General features: G+C 43.0%; 1 long non-coding RNA gene across 1 annotated transcript; it reads left to right on the top strand.

The window, feature by feature from the left end:
• Positions 1 to 210: 210 nt before the first annotated feature.
• Positions 211 to 20,596, top strand: LOC126927571 (uncharacterized). Its single transcript, XR_007715635.1, has 2 exons — positions 211 to 357; positions 20,519 to 20,596. It is a non-coding gene; the product is annotated as an uncharacterized LOC126927571 (long non-coding RNA).
• Positions 20,597 to 23,667: the final 3,071 nt, after the last annotated feature.

Genomic DNA, 23,667 nt, shown 5'->3' with positions numbered 1-23,667 from the left:
AACGGAAATAAGGTTATCGATCTGTTCGTGGCTGTTAGGAACATGATACATTTACACTGTACATGTGAATGTGCGTGTAAGCGTCAGAGGACGTCCAGGCCTTAGTTGGGACAAAAGACAAGAGTCAGTCGTTTCAAGTATCTGGAAGAGTCGGTTGGCAACAAGCGTGCGTGCGAGTAGGATTTCGAGGTCTTTAGAGTATAAGATATTGTTGGGAATATGATACATTTACACTGTACATGTGAATGTGTGTGTAACCGTCAGAGGACGTCCGGGTCTTGGTTGAGACAAAAGACAAGAGCCAGTCGTTAGAAGTATTTGGAAGAGTCGGTTGACAACAAGCGTGCGTGCGAGTAGGTTTTTGAGGTCTTAAGAGTATAAGATATATGTATAACAGTTGTGTGCTAAATAAAGGGAATTTTTTGTATTTCCGAATCCATTCTATATCTTTTCACAGAGTTCGAGAAGAGGAAGCGTCGATCGTGAGAAACATAGATTTCTCCTATTTTCTCGTAGTTGGAACGAGGACTGTTTGTCGGTTTGAAGGACTTTAGTTAAACAAATCTTAAGGTTTATAGCGGGTCCTCGTACTAGCTGCTCATGTATTTACTCAAATAATGGAGTCTGCGTGTGGCGAGCCACGGGACAGAAATCGTTGAAATGCTTACCGTCGTGCCCCGTCCCAAGTATACCTTTTAAGGAGAGCTATAGAGTTACTTCATGCCTTTGTTAGACAAAACGTTCATACCTTGACCGCGACTACGTTCGGCGACTGACTGTCTCCTCGAGTCCGAGCTCACTATCATAAATCTCTGTAGCGGCAGATGTCTGTCAGATACACTCTCACCGAATATTTACAGCGAGCCTAAGGACCCGCTATAAATCTTAGGTTTCATGCAGCTAAGATTCTCTAAAGGGACAAATAGTCTTTGTCTCAGTAGTCCCTACACATACCACCCACTACGGGAAATCTGCTTCTTCTCACGTACGACGCTCCTCGCTAGCAACTTTCTCTCAAGGGCAGCGGTCATCCCTTTCCAACAACCAACTCACAATTTTGCCAATTAACAGCGACGTCCCTTTCCCTCACTCTCTGAACTAACACTTTTCTTAACGAATCCGATGATCCCGTATCCTTAGACACACCCAAACATAGTTCTCCTAAGGAGCATCATCGCGACACAAATTCATTCTGTTCTATCGCGAGCCGCGAGGCAAGTTGGAAGACGCCTTCTGGATTGTTCGTCCGCAGTCGTACGTAATAGCGAATCTGAATCTCTCGACGAATGTGCAATCGTCTCGACTCGAACCACCGCGTAAAGTATCGCGCCGAGCTTGAACTTGTAATCCTGAATCGATAATTGTACCGTGCTTTCGGCCAGCTAGTGTATACCACGAACACAAGCAAATAAACAGTTATTGTTAAACAATACCGAGTGATTCTTCTATACCTATCACGCACGTCACCTCATCTCAAATAAGTACAGTCGGATGGAATGACAACAGTTTCATAATACTGCTATGGTGAAGTCTAAATTACAGTACTAGGGGTCTTCCCAAAGTTCCGAAGGGAAGTTTCAGGTGTTCTTTCATCTCCGACACGGCCATTCTGATTATCACACGTCCTCGTGTGTAACTAAAATATTGAGTTTCCTAACATTAGACTCGATACAATTAACATTATTCACAATTTAACTAGATGTTCGAATAAGGCAAGGGTCCAGTGTAGCAACAAATCCTGTTCGGGGATTTGGCAGCAAAAAAATAAAAGATTATGAAAATTAGTAGCGTTATACTTAGTATCCAATGTGATAGTTGCATCCTGCAGGTTATCAGTCGGATCGTAACGGCATGATGGACCATTTTCGATTTCGCACTCCAAAGGATCTCGGTCTTCTAGATCGTATGAGCACATAGAGCTTCGTTCCACGGTTTCACTGAGTCTTATCATATTGTCACCCCGAAAAGCATGCAAGTCGCATCGCATGTTCTCACTGAGCCTTATCATACTGTTACCATGAAAAGCGTGTGAGCCACATCGCATGTTCTCACTGAGCCTTATCATACTGTTACCATGAAAAGCGTGTGAGCCACATTACACGTTCTTTCTGAGCTTTATCACACTGTTATCATGAAAAGCGTGTGAGCCACATCACACGTTCTTTCTGAGCTTTATCACACTGTTACCATGAAAAGTGTGTGAGCCACATCACACGTTCTCTCTGAGCTTTATCACACTGTTACCATGAAATGAAAAGCGTGCGAACTTCCCCTGCCGGGTGTTATTGGCATAGTGCTACTAATCTTCCGAGATCGAAGTACTCGTATCGTCATGGCCACTGTTATGGCCTTCACTACAGACATCCAACTCGGCAGGAGTGCAACCATCTGGCATTTTCCTCAACATGTCGTGACTGTACTTGAACGATCGCTTACCGTTTAATACCTTTAAGATATACATGCCTCCTTTCAAAACTTCTGCTATTACAAATGGACCTCTAAATTTTGGATCTAATTTGGTTTGATTTCGTTCCTCATTTTGCGTAATACGAAATCACCGAGGTTAAACCTAACCGCTTTAGCTTTAATTTTGTCAAATCCATCCTCATCATACCTAGCACTAGTTTCCATCCCCTTTATTGCCTGTCGTCTTATATTGGAGATATCGATACTTTTGATGTTATCGGGTAACAACAGATCGTACGGTCTTGTCGTTCTACCTATTAGTAGTTCAAATGAGCTCGAGTTTGTCACGCGGTTGGTGGTGCAATTCAAAGCCAACTGTATTTCCCCAATCGCGTCTTGCCACGGCCGCCCGGTCGTTTCCACTACCGTGAACATAATTTTCAATGCACCCGTAACACGCTCTACCTGTCCCTTGGCTCTACTAGCACCGGTCGCTATCAAGTGAACTTTAATTCGTTTGCTTTCGCAGAATTCTCGAAATTCCTTACCCTTAAAACATATTCCCTGATCTGCTATTATCTGGCAGGGCCTCCCGAATAAAAATATAGCGGATTTAAGCGCTTTAATGGTGTTAAGGGAATCTATCTTACGAGTATGATGCAGGTATACGAATTTAGTGAAGACGTCGATCAAAACAATGACGTGCTCCTTTGAATCGCTTTTACCATTCAACTTGCCTGTTATGTCCATGTGGACCGTATGCCAGGGTATGCTGGTCTTAGGTATAGGATGCAGTTCGGCTTGTACCTTACCTAAACTAGCTTTCGAATCTTGACAAGCATGACAGTTCTCAATGAATCGGCGAACGTACTTCGCCATCACTTCGAAACAGTAATATTCGTATAGTTTCTCCCAACCTTACTGCATAATTGACTGGTGCACACGGTTAATAACAGACCATCTAAAACCACTTGGGACTATAGGTAAACAGAGAGTCCTGCCGTTTCTTTGTATCCTACGGTAAATAGTACCGGACCTTAATTCGTATGTATTCGCGATGTCTCCCGCGAGCCCATCGTTTTGCAATTCCTTGACGATTTCCAAGATTTGAGAATCACGACGTTGTTCCGCTAACAGGCAATCTTCCGAAATTTCTGCCAGATTAACTATTTTCTCTTTGATTTTGTCGAATTTAATAGGGTCAACGCCTGTGCGGTTTCGCGAAAAGAAATCTACGTGAGCCGTCCGTTTACTTTCCCGATACATAAAGTCATAAATAAAAGTCTGCAAGTAAGTCCATCACCTCTGGTCCCTGTCATTTAAATGTACTTTATTACTCAGCGCTTTCTACGAGTTGCAATCCGTGACGACAAGAAATTTCCGTCCATGTAGATAGTGACGGAAATGTTTTACGGCGTTTACGATAGCTAATGTTTCGAGTTCATAGGAGTGATATCTGGATTCCGCGGGGCTGGTTCTATTATTGTAATACTCTATTACCTTGTTCTTACCTTCGGCTTGATGCGCCAAATCGCCCCGTAACTCTCCGAGCTAGCATCAGTAGGTAGTGCTATCGGGTAATTGGGGTTGAATGTCATTAGCACCGGCGCGTCGGTCAGGACGGAAACTACCTGTTGTCTTATTTTTTCGTGTCTATCTGTCCAAGTTTTATTTCTGTTATCTGAGATGAGCGCGTACAGGGATGAGCGCGTAGTTTCCTCATCTGTGAGAATTTTGGGATGAACTGTGTGACGGTCGTTGGCACAGGTAAAGAACTTAAGGTGTGTATTTTACCCGGGTCGGGACGAACTCCTCCGTTATGAATTACATATCTCAAATAGAGCACCGATGTCCTTGAGAGAACGTTTCGCAAAGCTAAAAGAGAATCCGGCTTTTACGAGGGTATCTAAGACGGTGTTTCAATCTTTCTAAAGCTTGATCTATCGAGTCGGCAATAATTAGGACATTATCGAAATAAATAACAACGTACGAATGAGCGAGGTCGCCTGGGGCGTTGCGAATGGCCCTCCGAAAGACGGACGGTGCAATTTTTCAGTCCAAACGGCATCGTTATCTATTCATATTATCTGTCGGGGGTAACGAACGCTGTATACTCAGCTGAATTAGGATAAATAGGAATTTGGTGAAACCCGCTGACCATGTCCAGGCTAATAAAGTATCTCGCCTCTTGCAATCTCGCGACTTGATCCGCAATAAGGAGTAAAGGGTACCGATCCGCGACCATATTTTGACTTAGCTCTCGGGAACCTGCTCATAATCTATCTGAGCCGTTTTTCTTCTACACGAGTTACGTAGGGCTCGCAAATGGCGAATTACTAGGCCTTATGATCTTTGCATTAATTAAAACGCTCGTTTTCTCACGTACCGCTCTTCGCTTCTCCTCGGTAAGTCTATAAGAACTTCCTCGTACGGTGGTGTTAGGATCAATTAATCGTATTTCTAACCGGCCTGTATTTGCGCGAATACGTAGGAAACCCGTAACGAATGAATCTTTGAATTTGACGAGAAGAGAAATTGATCGACTTTTATTATTACCATGTACATCAGTGTCAACTTCATTAACGACGATCTCGTTTGCAGTGGTTTCATTACAGACATTAATTATTTTTGTTTTACACATAGCGAGGCTATTTTGTGTAATGTTACGTCAAAACCCAGACTTAGAGTTCCGCAACTAATCGCGATATCATATTTTAAATAACTATCAGGAAGGGCATGAGAAATTATCTTCGATGTAAAAATCATTAATTCACACGATGAACAAATGGGTGGCATTTGTTTAATACAGGTATTCCCTACCCCTCGCATTACTAATATGTCAGTCATTCCTTTGTCAGAAAATCTCGAGGCCGTGGACTCTTTAATTAGTGAACGCGCTGCTCCCGAATCGGAGTAAAATGGAAACGATTCACCCAGATGACTTGATCTATCCGTTGATGCTTCCAGTACGCACGAGTCGACTCGCCACTCGTTATTGAAATTATAGTTTCCTTCCATAATCAGGTTGGCAGCTGCGCCCCATGCAGCGGATTCGGAGCACGCGATTTTAAGGGTTAAAACGTGGTAGCGAAAAATTGTTAAGTTTCACACTCGATTTTTGCACTAGCGACTGAATTACTTGCGCACGATGGTCTTAAGTGCTAGCACTGTTATAGTCGGCACTGATCCCACTTCAGATGTCGGGTTGGCGTTAAGATTAGAGTTAGGGTTAAGGACGTGAAACGAATCCCTATTGGCGCTAGACGTGATCATTATGCAATAGAGGTGATATTTACTAGTGCAAATATGACTATGATGGAATTGGACAAGTAATCGCGGTAATTAGATACTCTAGAAGCTAATGACAATGATCCTAGGCTCAATAACGAATCAGCGGTCAACGGGATGACGAACTCTACTTTTCTTTAGCGTCTATGTTGTACTCAATGTTAATGCATGGGGCAATCACTACGTATCAGAGGGTTACTTGAATCGTCGTCGAGATCGTACGGGAGAGTGGATCTCCATCACGGTAACGCTGTCGAGGAAATCTATGATGGGTGTGCCTAAGGGCACGAAACCATCGGATTCGTGGAGAAAATTCTTCGTTCGGAAAGTGAGGGAAATTGGCGTTACTGTTATTTGGTCAATTTCCATGTTGGTGGTTAGGGAAGGGTGCTAGCCGCCCTTAAGAGCTTCGAGAAGAGGTAGTGTCGTTCGTGAGAAAAATAGATTTCTCCTATTTTCTCGTAGTTGGAACGAGGACTGTTTGTCGGTTTGAAGGACTTTAGTTAAACAAATCTTAATATTCATAGCCGGTCCTCGGGCTAGCTGAACATATACTGTCGAGACGTGTCGACATCTGGTAATCATCTTACTCAAAGAATAGAGTCTGCGTGTGGCGAGCCACGGGACTGAAATCGTTGAAATGCTTACCGTCGTGCCCCGTCCGAAGTATTTCTTTTAAGGAGAGCTATAGCGTTACTTCATGCCTTTGTTAGACAAAACGTTTATCCCTTGACCGCGACTACGTTCGGCGACTGGTTGTCTGCAAAACTGCAAATACGCAGGGTTCGGCTGGGTCCCGATTTTACATGCATCAAACGGAAAAACGTGCACTGTGTTTGCCAGCAAATTTGGAGTATAACGAGCCTCTAATTGTAGCCATGTATGCCATAGAATCGGAGATACGTCGGTTTGAATACTTAATCCTGAATATACGAAACTGCAACTACGCTGGATCTGGCTGGGTCCAGATTTTACATAGAGTAAACCGGCATCAGATGTGGAATATAACGCGCATCGTATGACCAATGTTTCTGCAAAACAAGCGGAGATACCTTGATTCGAATATGTAAGCATTAATATCCAAAACTGCAATCACGCTGGATTTCTCCGAGTCCAGTCTTGACAGTGTGCAAACGGGCTGATGTGTGCTGTATTTGGCAGCAAATGTGGAGTATAACATGCATCCTATTGTCGACGTACCTACAATGGATACGGAGATACTTTCACTTGAATAACTAGGCTTGAATATGCAAAACTACAAATACGCTGGATTTGACTCGGTCCGGATTTAACACGGCTTAAACCAGATGAAGCGCTCTGCGTATGGCAGTCAATGTGGAATATAACGCGCATCGTATTGTCGACATATGTGCTATGGAATCGGAGTCACGTTGATTTGAATATCTAAGCCTGAACATACAAAATTGCATTTGGGCTGGATTTTGCAGGGACCAGAGTTGACACAGCACAGACCGGCTGATTTGGCATCATATGTGGAGTGTTCTGCGCATGGAATAGGCGACATAGAAACCAAGATACGTTCATTTGAATATGTAATATTTGAAAATTTCTCCAGAAAATGCATAATTGCGTATACGCTTAGTTTGGCTGCGACCACACGTTACATAGCTCAAACCAGGTAATATACATTGTGTTTGGCAGCAAAAGTGGCGTATATCGCGCATCGAATTGTCGGCATAACTGCAATGCAAACGGCGATACGGTGATTTGAATAATTAATCATGAATATGTAAAGCAGCAATTTCGCTAGGTTTGACAGAAACCGGAGTTGACATGGTACAAACCAGCAGATGTGCGGTGCACATGACATCGGATGTGAAATGTAACGGGCATCGCTTTTTCGGCATATGTGCAATAGAAACGGAGATACATTCATTTGAATATGTTAACCTTAATTTGTAAAACTGCAGTTAAGCTTGATATGTCGAGGACCAGAGATGATATAATAGCACGAGCCAGTTGATGTGAGCTGTATTTGGCAGGCAATGAGAAGTATATCTCGCATCTAATTGACGACAAATCTGCAATTGCAGCGGTGATACATTGTAGTTAATATTCAATAATGGGCCTATTACGATACCGATAGTATTAGCGTGACTGAAACACATTGCCGTCTCAGTAAAACCATTTTATTTCAAGCTTCACGCTACAGTTCTGAATCCGGACAAGACCGTTTCAAGTTCTCGCAAGAGCAAGCAGTCAAATTAAGGTACTCACACGAGTTAGAGTCTAATACATTTTATTGGTCCAACATCGATGGGGCGATCTCGCATCGAAGTTTTCAGAGGACCGCGTAACCTTCCAACGACGACCGCCGTACGAGCAGCGGATAAACTTATTTCGTGCGTTAGGTTGCCCTCACCACGTCCTCTACTTCTTGATTCTTGGTTGGTAGCTTTTGCGGCTGCAGGTCCGAGAAATTGCATCTTGACCCGCTTTCTCGTATGTCGCATGTGACGTCTCGCTTTCCGCCGTAGTCACTTGTCGGATCCACAAACGTTGAACCATTTGCGCGAGACAAGCGCGGCGCTCTGCAGGGACGAGGGATCCAATTTTCGAAGTATCAAGTGCGATACCTCCAGTGGTAGTTCGGAAATGATATCTACTTTACTTGGCACGAACAAACCAACGACGCGTAGTAGAGATCTAAAAAATTCCATGTTGCTTCTACTGTTGCGCGAGCACGACTGACGGTCTGGCTAAGAGTGGAGGCTTATATATGTGCTGTTCGTCACGGTGCACTGCGAGTTCCGGTTCCGGGTGAGAGTGCTGGTCAGGCAGAATCGATGGTATGTGCATGTATTTTCACTTACATCGGGTTCACATTATGATTAGAGTCAGAGGCGCGAAACGGATCTTCATTTGGTTTAGACGTTGTAGTTATGCAATAGAGCAGATATTTACTAGTGTAAATTTGATTGTTATATAATTTGACAAGTAGTCGTGGTAATTAGGTACTCGAGAAGCTAATGACAATGATCCTGGTTTCAATAACAAAGCCGCGGTCAACGGGACAACAGAATTCGTTTTCATCCTGATTCCAAGTTGTACCATACTTCCTTATCTACGGTATAGGTAGGACTGAACAAACTCTTTGTCAAAACATAGAATATCCACCGAATGTTAAGGCTCTTTGTAACTGGCTAATGTGACCTCACGAGAGAATGATTTTCCGGCACGATGATGCTGCAGAGGAAAACTATGATGGGTGTGTCTAAGGGCACCAGAACATCGGATACGTGGAGAAATGACTCCGCTCGGAAAGAGATTGAAAGTGACGTTACTGTTAATTAGACAATTTCCATGTTGATGGTTAGAGAAGGATGCTAGTAGCCCTTGAGGGAACGTTGCTAGCGGGAAGCGTCGTCCGCGGAAAAATAGATTTCACCTATCATCCCGTAGGTGAAACAAAGACTGTTTGCCTGTTTAGGACTGTTAAGGACTTTAATTAACTAAATCTTAAGGTTTATATTGGGTCCTCAGGCTAGCTAAACATATACTGTTGAGATGCGTTGACATCTGGCAATCATCTTATCCGACGGATAGAGTCTGCGTGTGGCGAGTCACGGGACAGAAACCGTTGGAATGTTTACTGTCACGTGCCGCTACGATTATTTCATTTAAGGACAGCTATCGAATTACTCCATGCCTTTATTAGACAAAACGTTCATCCCTTGACCGCGGCTACGTTCGGTGACTGGTTGTCGCCTCGAGGCCAAGTGCAGTATCACAAGTTTCGAACAATTACAATCGGACTAGATGACTACGATTGTTTAATTACAGCTATGGTAGAATCTAGATTACAATGTTACGGGATTTTCCCAAAATTCCAAACGGAAGGTTCCCGTGTTTTATCATCTCCGATTTATATTTATGCTTGATCTGTCTGGGACCAGTCTGGATATAGCGCAAACTGGCTGGCAAACGATGTATTTGGCAAGAAATGTGGAGTACCTGGCACATCGAATTGTCGACATATCAGCAACAGCAACGGAGATACGTGGAGTTGAATATTTGAGTCTGAATCTGCAAAACAACAATTACACTGCATATAACAGAGACCAGAGTCGATGTTCTGGCGCGCAACACATCTGCACTCCATCCCGCGCGGCTTGGCATCCAACGGTCCACGTGCCATCCTTCGAATCCTCCATAGTCCCAAGGACCCATCATAAAGCCGAAATCCCAACTGCATTGTTCGCACATATGGCCTAAGTCAATCTGTTTTCCCGAAAAGACTTTCTAATTCTAGAAGTGTTTTCGGTCGGTTTTTAGAAAGGTCCTTGGGTTTATTACGCCCTCTTAAGAGTTACGGAGAAGGCGGGTATTGACTTAACGAAAAAAGCGGACATCTACCTAACGGAAAATCTGAGATTTCCCATAAACAATGTCGCCTAGGACCCACGTTGGTAGGAGGCTTCTTCCTCCTCTCTTCCTTTCTAACATTAGTCGTAACCAATCGGCATCGCGGATCATTGCCCTCACTTTCCTAACTAACAATGTAATCAACGAATCCGCGTTCTTCGCTCAAAGGGCACACCAATACCGAGCTTCGTACTCACATCAGAATAAACTTTAGAGTTCCATCGTCTCTCGCGGTGACTAAAGTTCCTGCAATCCCTATAACTCTCACCGTTCCTATATCTCTAAGAGCCTCCTATTTCTCTCACAGTATCCAGAAGTCCGACAGCTCCTACAGCTCTCACGGACCTAGAGCTCCTATAGCTCACACTCTCATCTAAGAATAATCCATTTCTTCGTTATCTGTATCTTAAGCAACGGCGTTCTTACTCAGTGTGATTGTATAAATCGTTGGAAATACATATATTTTTTATAACTTTGTGACCCCCAGTGTTATACCACAACGACTACACCTATTATCCTAAGCGAAATACGGGGATCGAACTATCCGTGGAGTCGATTATTCCAATCGTAACGGGAATTTACGACTCCCATTGACGCGTATTCAAACGAACGCGTCTCCCCGCGATAGCTCGAAAATACAGTCGACATAGCGCAAACCGAATAAGTACTGTATTTGGCTGTAATTGTGGAGTATAGCGCGCATCGCATTTGCGATATGTATCCAATAGCAGCGCTGATACGTTGGTTTGAACATTTAGGCATGAATATGCAAAACAGCAATTACGCTGAATCTGTCAGTGACCAGAGAAGACGTAAGACAGAAGAGATGATAGAATCGGAAGATGTGCTCTGTGCTCACCAGCAAATCAGGAGCATAACGCTCACCGAATTGTCGTCATATCTGCCATAGAAACGAAGATACGTTGCTTTCGATATTCAAGCATGAATATGCTAAACTGCTATTATGGTGTATTTGACAGGGACAAGAGTGAACAAAACGCTAACCTACTGATGTGCGCTGTATATGACATCAGTTGTCAAATATAACGCGCACCGAATTGTCTGTAAGTGTGCCATAGAAACGGAGATTCGTTGGTTGGAATATTTAATACTGAATATGTAAAGCTGCAAATACGCAGGGTTCGGCTGGGTCCCGATTTTACATGTATCAAACGGAATAACATGCACTGTGTTTGGCAGCAAATTTGGAGTATAACGAGCCTCTAATTGTAGCCATATGTGCCATAGAATCGGAGATACGTCGGTTTGAATACTTAATCCTGAATATACGAAACTGCAACTACGCTGGATCTGGCTGGGTCCAGATTTTACATAGCGTAAACCGGATGATGTGCACTGTACTTGGCATCAGATGTGGAATATAACGCGCATCGCATGGCCAATGTTTCTGGAAAACAAGCGGAGGTACCTTGATTCGAATATGTAAGCATTAATATCCAAAACTGCAATTTCGACGGATTTCTCCGAGTCCAGTCTTGACAGTGTGCAAACGGGCTGGTGTGTGCTGCATTTGGCAGCAAATGTGCAGTATTACGTACATCCTATTGTCGACGTACCTACAATGGATACGGAGATACTTTCACTTGAATAACAAGGCTTGAATATGCAAAACTACAAATACGCTGGATTTGACTCGGTCCGGATTTAATACGGCTTAAACCAGATGAAGCGCCCTGCGTATGGCAGTCAATGTGGAATATAAAGCGCATCGTATTGTCGACATATGTGCTATTGAATCGGAGTAATTTTGATTTGAATATTTAAGCCCGAACATAGAAAATTGCATTTGGGCTGGATTTTGCAGGGACCAGAGTTGACACAGCGCAAACGAGCTGATGGGCAATGAAACTACAGCAAATGCTGAGTACAAGGCGTATGGAATTGTCGACATATGTGCAAAAGAAGCGGCGAATCTTTGAATGCAATATTTAAGCATTAACAACAAAAACTACAATTACGCTGGATTTTACAGGGTCCAGAGTTGACATAGCACAGACCGGCTGATTTGGCATCATATGTGGAATGTTCTGCGCATGGAATAGGCGACATAGAAACCAAGATACGTTCATTTGAATATGTAATATTTGAATATTTCGCCCGAAAATGCATAATTGCGTATACGCTGAGTTTGGCTGCGCCCACACGTTACATAACTCAAACCAGGTAATATACATTGTGTTTGGCAGAAAAAGTGGCGTATATCGCGCATAGAATTGTCGGCATATCTGCAATGCAAACGGCGATACGGTGATTTGAATAATTAATCATGAATATGCAAAGCACCAATTTCGCTAGGTTTGACAGAGGTCGGAGTTGACATGGTACAAACCAGCAGATGTGCGGTGAACATGACATCGGATGTGAAATGTAAAGGGCATCGCTTTGTCGCCATATGTGCAATAGAAACGGAGATACATTCATTTGAATATGTTAACCTTAATTTGTAAAACTGCAATTACGCTTGATATGTCGAGGACCTGAGATGATATAATAGCACGAGCCAGCTGATGTGAGCTGTATTTGGCAGGCAATGAGGAGTATATCTCGCATCTAATTGACGACAAATTTGCAATTGCAGCGATGATACATTGTAGTTAATATTCAATAATGGGCCTATTACGATACAGATAGTATTATCGTGACTGAGACGCATTGCCGTCTCAGTAAAACCATTTTATTTCAAGCTTCGCGCTACAGTTCTGAATCCGGACAAGACCGTTTCAAGTTCTCGCAAGAGCAAGCAGTCAAATTAAGGTATTTACACGAGTTAGAGTCTAATACATTTTATTGGTCCAACATCGATGGGGCGATCTCGCATCGAAATTTTCAGAGGACCGCGTAACCTTCCAACGACGACCGCCGTACGGGCAGCGGATAAACTTATTTCGTGCCTTAGGTTGCCCTCACCGCGTCCTCTACTTCTTGATTCTTGGTTGGTAGCTTTAGCGGCTGCAGGTCCGAGAAATTGCATCTTCACCCGCTTTCTCGAATGTCGCATGTGACGTCTCACTTTCCGCCGTAGACACTTGTCGGATCTACAAACGTAGAACCATTTGCGCGAGACAAGCACGGCGCTCTGCAGGGACGAGGGATCCAATTTTCGAAGTATCAAGTGCGATACCTCCAGTGGTAGTTCGGAAATGATATCTACTTTACTTGGCACGAACAAACCAACGACGCGTAGTAGAGATCTAAAAAATTCCATGTTGCTTCTACTGTTGCGCGAGCACGACTGACGGTCTGGCTAAGAGTGGAGGCTTATATATGTGCTGTTCGTCACGGTGCACTTCGAGTTCCGGTTCCGGGTGAGAGTGCTGGTCAGGCAGAATCGATGGTATGTGCATGTATTTTCACTTACATCGGGTTCACATTATGATTAGAGTCAGTGGCGCGAAACGGATCTTCATTTGGTTTAGACGTTGTAGTTATGCAATAGAGCAGATATTTACTAGTGTAAATTTGATTGTTATATAATTTGACAAGTAGTCGTGGTAATTAGGTACTCGAGAAGCTAATGACAATGATCCTGGTTTCAATAACAAAGCCGCGGTCAACGGGACAACAGAATTCGTTTTCATCCTGATTCCAAGTTGTACCATACTTCCTTATCTACGGTATAGGTAGGACTGAACAAACTCTTTGTCAAAACATAGAATATCCACCGAATGTTAAGGCTCTTTGTAACTGGCTAATGTGACCTCACGAGAGAATGATTTTCCGGCACGATGATGCTGCAGAGGAAAACTATGATGGGTGTGTCTAAGGGCACCAGAACATCGGATACGTGGAGAAATGACTCCGCTCGGAAAGAGATTGAAAGTGACGTTACTGTTAATTAGACAATTTCCATGTTGATGGTTAGAGAAGGATGCTAGTAGCCCTTGAGGGAACGTTGCTAGCGGGAAGCGTCGTCCGCGGAAAAATAGATTTCACCTATCATCCCGTAGGTGAAACAAAGACTGTTTGCCTGTTTAGGACTGTTAAGGACTTTAATTAACTAAATCTTAAGGTTTATAATGGGTCCTCAGGCTAGCTAAACATATACTGTTGAGATGCGTTGACATCTGGCAATCATCTTATCCGACGGATAGAGTCTGCGTGTGGCGAGTCACGGGACAGAAACCGTTGGAATGTTTACTGTCACGTGCCGCTACGATTATTTCATTTAAGGACAGCTATCGAATTACTCCATGCCTTTATTAGACAAAACGTTCATCCCTTGACCGCGGCTACGTTCGGTGACTGGTTGTCGCCTCGAGGCCAAGTGCAGTATCACAAGTTTCGAACAATTACAATCGGACTAGATGACTACGATTGTTTAATTACAGCTATGGTAGAATCTAGATTACAATGTTACGGGATTTTCCCAAAATTCCAAACGGAAGGTTCCCGTGTTTTATCATCTCCGATTTATATTTATGCTTGATCTGTCTGGGACCAGTCTGGATATAGCGCAAACTGGCTGGCAAACGATGTATTTGGCAAGAAATGTGGAGTACCTGGCACATCGAATTGTCGACATATCAGCAACAGCAACGGAGATACGTGGAGTTGAATATTTGAGTCTGAATCTGCAAAACAACAATTACACTGCATATAACAGAGACCAGAGTCGATGTTCTGGCGCGCAACACATCTGCACTCCATCCCGCGCGGCTTGGCATCCAACGGTCCACGTGCCATCCTTCGAATCCTCCATAGGCCCAAGGACCCATCATAAAGCCGAAATCCCAACTGCATTGTTCGCACATATGGCCTAAGTCAATCTGTTTTCCCGAAAAGACTTTCTAATTCTAGAAGTGTTTTCGGTCGGTTTTTAGAAAGGTCCTTGGGTTTATTACGCCCTCTTAAGAGTTACGGAGAAGGCGGGTATTGACTTAACGAAAAAAGCGGACATCTACCTAACGGAAAATCTGAGATTTCCCATAAACAATGTCGCCTAGGACCCACGTTGGTAGGAGGCTTCTTCCTCCTCTCTTCCTTTCTAACATTAGTCGTAACCAATCGGCATCGCGGATCATTGCCCTCACTTTCCTAACTAACAATGTAATCAACGAATCCGCGTTCTTCGCTCAAAGGGCACACCAATACCGAGCTTCGTACTCACATCAGAATAAACTTTAGAGTTCCATCGTCTCTCGCGGTGACTAAAGTTCCTGCAATCCCTATAACTCTCACCGTTCCTATATCTCTAAGAGCCTCCTATTTCTCTCACAGTATCCAGAAGTCCGACAGCTCCTACAGCTCTCACGGACCTAGAGCTCCTATAGCTCACACTCTCATCTAAGAATAATCCATTTCTTCGTTATCTGTATCTTAAGCAACGGCGTTCTTACTCAGTGTGATTGTATAAATCGTTGGAAATACATATATTTTTTATAACTTTGTGACCCCCAGTGTTATACCACAACGACTACACCTATTATCCTAAGCGAAATACGGGGATCGAACTATCCGTGGAGTCGATTATTCCAATCGTAACGGGAATTTACGACTCCCATTGACGCGTATTCAAACGAACGCGTCTCCCCGCGATAGCTCGAAAATACAGTCGACATAGCGCAAACCGAATAAGTACTGTATTTGGCTGTAATTGTGGAGTATAGCGCGCATCGCATTTGCGATATGTATCCAATAGCAGCGCTGATACGTTGGTTTGAACATTTAGGCATGAATATGCAAAACAGCAATTACGCTGAATCTGTCAGTGACCAGAGAAGACGTAAGACAGAAGAGATGATAGAATCGGAAGATGTGCTCTGTGCTCACCAGCAAATCAGGAGCATAACGCTCACCGAATTGTCGTCATATCTGCCATAGAAACGAAGATACGTTGCTTTCGATATTCAAGCATGAATATGCTAAACTGCTATTATGGTGTATTTGACAGGGACAAGAGTGAACAAAACGCTAACCTACTGATGTGCGCTGTATATGACATCAGTTGTCAAATATAACGCGCACCGAATTGTCTGTAAGTGTGCCATAGAAACGGAGATTCGTTGGTTGGAATATTTAATACTGAATATGTAAAGCTGCAAATACGCAGGGTTCGGCTGGGTCCCGATTTTACATGTATCAAACGGAATAACATGCACTGTGTTTGGCAGCAAATTTGGAGTATAACGAGCCTCTAATTGTAGCCATATGTGCCATAGAATCGGAGATACGTCGGTTTGAATACTTAATCCTGAATATACGAAACTGCAACTACGCTGGATCTGGCTGGGTCCAGATTTTACATAGCGTAAACCGGATGATGTGCACTGTACTTGGCATCAGATGTGGAATATAACGCGCATCGCATGGCCAATGTTTCTGGAAAACAAGCGGAGGTACCTTGATTCGAATATGTAAGCATTAATATCCAAAACTGCAATTTCGACGGATTTCTCCGAGTCCAGTCTTGACAGTGTGCAAACGGGCTGGTGTGTGCTGTATTTGGCAGCAAATGTGCAGTATTACGTACATCCTATTGTCGACGTACCTACAATGGATACGGAGATACTTTCACTTGAATAACAAGGCTTGAATATGCAAAACTACAAATACGCTGGATTTGACTCGGTCCGGATTTAATACGGCTTAAACCAGATGAAGCGCCCTGCGTATGGCAGTCAATGTGGAATATAAAGCGCATCGTATTGTCAACATATGTGCTATTGAATCGGAGTAACGTTGATTTGAATATTTAAGCCCGAACATAGAAAATTGCATTTGGGCTGGATTTTGCAGGGACCAGAGTTGACACAGCGCAAACGAGCTGATGGGCAATGAAACTACAGCAAATGCTGAGTACAAGGCGTATGGAATTGTCGACATATGTGCAAAAGAAGCGGCGAATCTTTGAATGCAATATTTAAGCATTAACAACAAAAACTACAATTACGCTGGATTTTACAGGGTCCAGAGTTGACATAGCACAGACCGGCTGATTTGGCATCATATGTGGAATGTTCTGCGCATGGAATAGGCGACATAGAAACCAAGATACGTTCATTTGAATATGTAATATTTGAATATTTCGCCCGAAAATGCATAATTGCGTATACGCTGAGTTTGGCTGCGCCCACACGTTACATAACTCAAACCAGGTAATATACATTGTGTTTGGCAGAAAAAGTGGCGTATATCGCGCATAGAATTGTCGGCATATCTGCAATGCAAACGGCGATACGGTGATTTGAATAATTAATCATGAATATGCAAAGCACCAATTTCGCTAGGTTTGACAGAGGCCGGAGTTGACATGGTACAAACCAGCAGATGTGCGGTGCACATGACATCGGATGTGAAATGTAAAGGGCATCGCTTTGTCGCCATATGTGCAATAGAAACGGAGATACATTCATTTGAATATGTTAACCTTAATTTGTAATACTGCAATTACGCTTGATATGTCGAGGACCTGCGATGATATAATAGCACGAGCCAGCTGATGTGAGCTGTATTTGGCAGGCAATGAGGAGTATATCTCGCATCTAATTGACGACAAATTTGCAATTGCAGCGATGATACATTGTAGTTAATATTCAATAATGGGCCTATTACGATACAGATAGTATTATCGTGACTGAGACGCATTGCCGTCTCAGTAAAACCATTTTATTTCAAGCTTCGCGCTACAGTTCTGAATCCGGACAAGACCGTTTCAAGTTCTCGCAAGAGCAAGCAGTCAAATTAAGGTATTTACACGAGTTAGAGTCTAATACATTTTATTGGTCCAACATCGATGGGGCGATCTCGCATCGAAATTTTCAGAGGACCGCGTAACCTTCCAACGACGACCGCCGTACGGGCAGCGGATAAACTTATTTCGTGCCTTAGGTTGCCCTCACCGCGTCCTCTACTTCTTGATTCTTGGTTGGTAGCTTTAGCGGCTGCAGGTCCGAGAAATTGCATCTTGACCCGCTTTCTCGAATGTCGCATGTGACGTCTCACTTTCCGCCGTAGACACTTGTCGGATCTACAAACGTAGAACCATTTGCGCGAGACAAGCACGGCGCTCTGCAGGGACGAGGGATCCAATTTTCGAAGTATCAAGTGCGATACCTCCAGTGGTAGTTCGGAAATGATATCTACTTTACTTGGCACGAACAAACCAACGACGCGTAGTAGAGATCTAAAAAATTCCATGTTGCTTCTACTGTTGCGCGAGCACGACTGACGGTCTGGCTAAGAGTGGAGGCTTATATATGTGCTGTTCGTCACGGTGCACTGCGAGTTCCGGTTCCGGGTGAGAGTGCTGGTCAGGCAGAATCGATGGTATGTGCATGTATTTTCACTTACATCGGGTTCACATTATGATTAGAGTCAGAGGCGCGAAACGGATCTTCATTTGGTTTAGACGTTGTAGTTATGCAATAGAGCAGATATTTACTAGTGTAAATTTGATTGTTATATAATTTGACAAGTAGTCGTGGTAATTAGGTACTCGAGAAGCTAATGACAATGATCCTGGTTTCAATAACAAAGCCGCGGTCAACGGGACAACAGAATTCGTTTTCATCCTGATTCCAAGTTGTACCATACTTCCTTATCTACGGTATAGGTAGGACTGAACAAACTCTTTGTCAAAACATAGAATATCCACCGAATGTTAAGGCTCTTTGTAACTGGCTAATGTGACCTCACGAGAGAATGATTTTCCGGCACGATGATGCTGCAGAGGAAAACTATGATGGGTGTGTCTAAGGGTACCAGAACATCGGAAACGTGGAGAAAAGACTTCGCTCGGAAAGAGATTGAAAGTGACGTTACTGTTAATTGGATAATTTCCAGGTTGATGGTTAGAGAAGTATGCTAGTAACCCTTGGGGGAACGTTGCTAGCGGGAAGCGTCGTCCGTGGAAAAATATATTTCACCTATCATCCCGTAGTTGGAACAAAGACTGTTTGCCTGTTTAGGACTGTTAAGGACTTTAGTTAACTAAATCTTAAGGTTTATAATGGGTCCTCAGGCTAGCTAAACATATACTGTGGAGATGCGTTGATATCTGGCAATCATCTTATCCGACGGATGTCTGCGTGTGGCGAGACTGGGGACAGAAACCGTTGGAATGTTTACTGTCGTGTCCCGTCCCAAGTATTTCTTTTAAGGACAGATATAGAATTACTCCATGGCTTTATTAGACAAAACGTTCATCTCTTGACCGCGGCTACGTTCGGTGACTGGTTGTCGCCTCGAGGCCATGTTCGGTATCACAAGTTTCGAACAATTACAATCGGACTGGATGACTACAATTGTTTAATTACCGCTACGGTAGAATCTAGATTACAATGTTTCGGGATTTTCCCAAAATTCCAAATAGAATGTTGCGGTGTTCTTTCATCTGCGACTTATATTTATGTCGCTGGTAGTTCTTTCGCATTAGCTTATCGACGGCCTGGCTGGGAACGAATAGGGAAGCGAACTTTTCTGCCCGCGCACCTGGAGTGATGAATTCCTGAGTCCTCTTTGTTTTGCTCGTTTCAAACATCAGGTGGTATTATTACTTCGCGATTTTCGCTGTAATGGTGTTCAATGTTACCGTGCAATAAAAATTCACGCATTTCGGACGGTCTAAGTGTACGATTACGTTCTTGTTGCTAACTTCAATCGCAATGGTCCTTTTTGCTCTCGATATAAATTGATGCTGTCCGCCGTAGGGTGCTTGTAAGGGGTTTCCGATGTAATCGTGACGTAGAAATACGTAAGACTTTAGACGGCTTCCGTATTTCGACTTGGCCTGTTGCTTCGTTGGTACACAGAATTCTGCCGGCAATCGTATGCCGGTGCCATAAACCATTTCGGCTGTCGTCGTTTTCACGTCCGTAATAACTGTTCGTATGCCTAATAAAACTATTGGCAAGATTTCTACACAGTTGCTCGTATCGTGGCATTTGATTGCTGCTTTTAGTTGTCGGGGCAGGCGATCTACCATCCCGTTGGTCACGGGGTGATAGGCTGTCGTTCGTAAATGCCTAATGCCGAGGAACAGGCATAATTCGTTAAATAAGTTTGACTCGAACTGGCGTCCTTGATCGGTCCTTATCCTTAAAGGTACGTCGAAACGGAATATCCACGTGGAAAGGATGGCTGAAACAACGGTTGCCGCCTCCATGTCGGCGATGGGAACGGCTTCGGTCTAACGCGAAAAACGATCGATTTCCGCCAGGCAATGTCGGTATCCTAGCGTCCCGTGTCTGGGGGGGTTTGTCATAAGGTCTTCGACGTCCTGTAGCTGTTGATCGCTGAGGCATTTGCCCAGCGTCACGTTCCTAATTACGCTGTTAGGAACATGATACATTTACACTGTACATGTGAATGTGTGTGTAAGCGTCAGAGGACGTCCGGGTCTTGGTTGAGACAAAAGACAAGAGCCAGTCGTTAGAAGTATCTGGAAGAGTCGGTTGACAACAAGCGTGCGTGCGAGTAGGATTTTGAGGTCTTAAGAGTATAAGATATATGTATAACAGTTGTGTGCTAAATAAAGGGAATTATTTGTATTTCCGAATCCATTCTATATCTTTTCATGGTAGCAGAGCGTGGTTCATAATTTTGTAAGTTATTTTAGTGCGTGTTTTTCAATATTGCGAGTTAGTTCGTGTGAATTCTCAGTAAGGAAGGAAACGTTCAAAGGTTACAAAGAGGAAAAATACACTTCGAGCACGTAGGAACGCTTGAGTAAGAGATCAGGAATCATTTAAAACGGAGAGATCGGAAATCATGATACCTATTTTCGATGGTGAGGATTACGGTATGTGGAAGCAAAGAATAACGATGCTTCTCAGATGTAAAGAATGCGAGATTGTCACAACTCGTTGAAGACAGGGTGAATACAGAAACAGACAATGTAGACTGGGACAAAAAGGATCTGGAGGCAATAAATATAATTTATAATGCCGTTACAAATAGACAATTGGAATATATTAGAGAAGAATAAACGGCATATGGGATAGTAAAAAAGTTTGATAAAATGTACTTGAAAGCGTCGACGGCACTACAGGTCGTATGCAGAAGGAGATTGGAAAAGATAAGACTTGAGAAATACACTGATTCAGCAACGTTCTTTAGCGATTTCGAAAAATTAATAAACGAATTAAAATGTGCGGGTGCACAAGTGAGTGAGAGGGAAAAACTAAATTACATGCTGAATACGTTACCCGAAGAATACAACTACATAGCGGATATAGTAGATGCATTGAAAGCAGAAAATCAAACGGTAGCGTATGTAAAAAATAAAATTGAAATAGCGGAGAAGAAAAATAAGTCCAATCGAGGAGAAATGCAAACCAACGCCTTTTCTGCAAAAAAGGAAGGATGCTTCAGACGTGGAAGAGTAGGACATTTTGCGAGAGAGTGTCAAAATGGCGTCGAAGCGGGAAGCAGTAACAGTTTTTGGCGTGGGTCAACACGTGGTCGCAGCAGGGGAAGAGGAAACAAAGGAAATACGAGCAGGGGACGTGGAAATATCCATCGTCAATCAACAACCGGCACGAGCGAGCATGGTAACTCAAGATCGGGCACATTGATAGCAACGGCGCACGCATCACACAGCGGCGAGGCGAACGAGATAAGTAATAATGAAGTAATGTGGCTATTCGATAGCGGTTGCACAGATCACATAATTAACAGCGTAAATTATTTCGATAAATGTATTGACCTTAAAGAACCGGTAAATATATATTTAGGCGATAATAGATCGATAACGGCAACAAAAGTAGGGAATGTTATAAGATATTTTGAAGCATTTGGAAAGAAAATGAAATAAATATGAATAACGTTTTTTACGCGAAAGAAGTGTCCGCAAACTTGATTAGTTTAGGCAAGCTAACAGATAATAATAACACGGTTATTTCAAAAGGAAATATTGCAAAAGTAATAGTTGAGGACAATAAGCTTACAGCGGTAGCGGTTAAAGAAAAGGGAACATATAGAATGAAAAGTATATTGAAAGGGAAGGAGCACTTAGCAAAGAGCGCCGAACGTAGTGGTATGAGCAAAAAGGAAAGATGGTATAGGATGTTAGGACACGTAAATTTTAAATATTTAAGTATTTTGGGTAAAGAGCAGCTAGTTACTGTATACCGAATGAAATTGAGAAGGAATTTTTGAAATGTACGGTGTGCATAGAAAGTAAAATGCACAATTTACCATTCAAAAATAATCAAACCAAGGCTAGGGAGATAATGGAAATTATTCATACGGACGCGTGCGGTCCCTTTAAGACTTCCGGATTCAATGAAGAGAAATATTTCATCCCATTTATCGATGATTATAGCAAAATAGAGTTTATTGTATAAAATCAAAGGGTGAGGTCTTTGATAGTTTCGTACAGTTTGTAAATGAAGCCGAGTATTTGACGGGCAAGAAGTTAAAAATATTGAGATGTGATAATGGAAAAGAGTATTTGAATAATCGAATTTATAAATTTGCTAGGGATAAAGGTATCAGAATTAATAATTGCCCAACCTACGTACATGAGTTAAACGGGACAGCGGAAAGGTATAATAGTACAGTTATGGACATGGCGCGTTGCTTGTTAGCGGAAGCGAAAGTACATAAAAGGTACTGACCGGAAATAGTTTGTACAGCGGTATACTTGAAAAATCGAATACTGGCAAATACTATAGAGAGAGAGACACCTTTTGAAATATTCTTCGGGAGAAAACCAAGTGTTGAAAATCTACATCTATATGGAAGTAAAGTTTTTGTAAGAAGACCAGAACAAAAAAGAGTTTCTAAATGGGATAAGAAGGCAGATATGGGATTTTTCTTGGGATATAGTGAATGTTACGCCACGAGGCTTAACACAGTCTGTATTTTCTAACCGTCACTCGCGGCCCTACAATGTCTCAGTCAGATCGTCTTATCTGACCGCCGGATCATATACAATGTATCGACGAGCGCATAGCTGTCGCCAAGCAGCGAGTTCTCGAAACGTCGAATTTGGTCCGTTACGTTTTCCACGCAAGAACAGACATACGTGATCATAGGCGCGAACGGTGGCGTGACCTAAGTATAGTGGGGATCGTCTTAAAGATGAGACAAAGAAATCATCTAAAGTCGATCAGTTCCTTGTGACGCGTCGAACGTTACACATTGAGTCAAAGATCTAACGCCGAATTTCTAACATTAAGTCTCATACCGTGCTACTCTATTATTGCAGCGTGATAAGTTATTAAGTGTTTATATCTATTCATTCGTGTATATTAAGTGTTGGAAATATAAATTTTAACTCTGTCAGCCACAGTGTTATCATACCTGAATCACCCCTATTATCTTAATCGAAATACGGGGATCGAACTATTCGTGGTGTCGATCATTCTGAACGTAACGGGAATTTACGACTCCCGTTGGCGCATATTCTAACGACCTCGTCTCCCCGCGATAGCTCGAAAATACATGGTCCTTCGAGCCGGATCACGTGCCATCAATGAAGTGCACTGACCAGTGACTATACAGTGTCACGTGAAATCCACATTCCAACACCTTAGTCAACTGACCAAAGGAGCCGCCACCGGAGAGGAACACCTCCTTCGTTCAGCATCTACACGAGCCCACGCCACACTGTGGCGAGTAAAA

This window comes from Bombus affinis, unplaced genomic scaffold, assembly GCF_024516045.1.
Source record: "Bombus affinis isolate iyBomAffi1 unplaced genomic scaffold, iyBomAffi1.2 ctg00000149.1, whole genome shotgun sequence".
Taxonomy (NCBI): Eukaryota; Metazoa; Arthropoda; class Insecta; order Hymenoptera; family Apidae; genus Bombus; species Bombus affinis.
The sequence above is the reverse complement of the archived record's forward strand: the minus strand, read 5'-3'. Positions and strand labels throughout refer to the sequence as shown.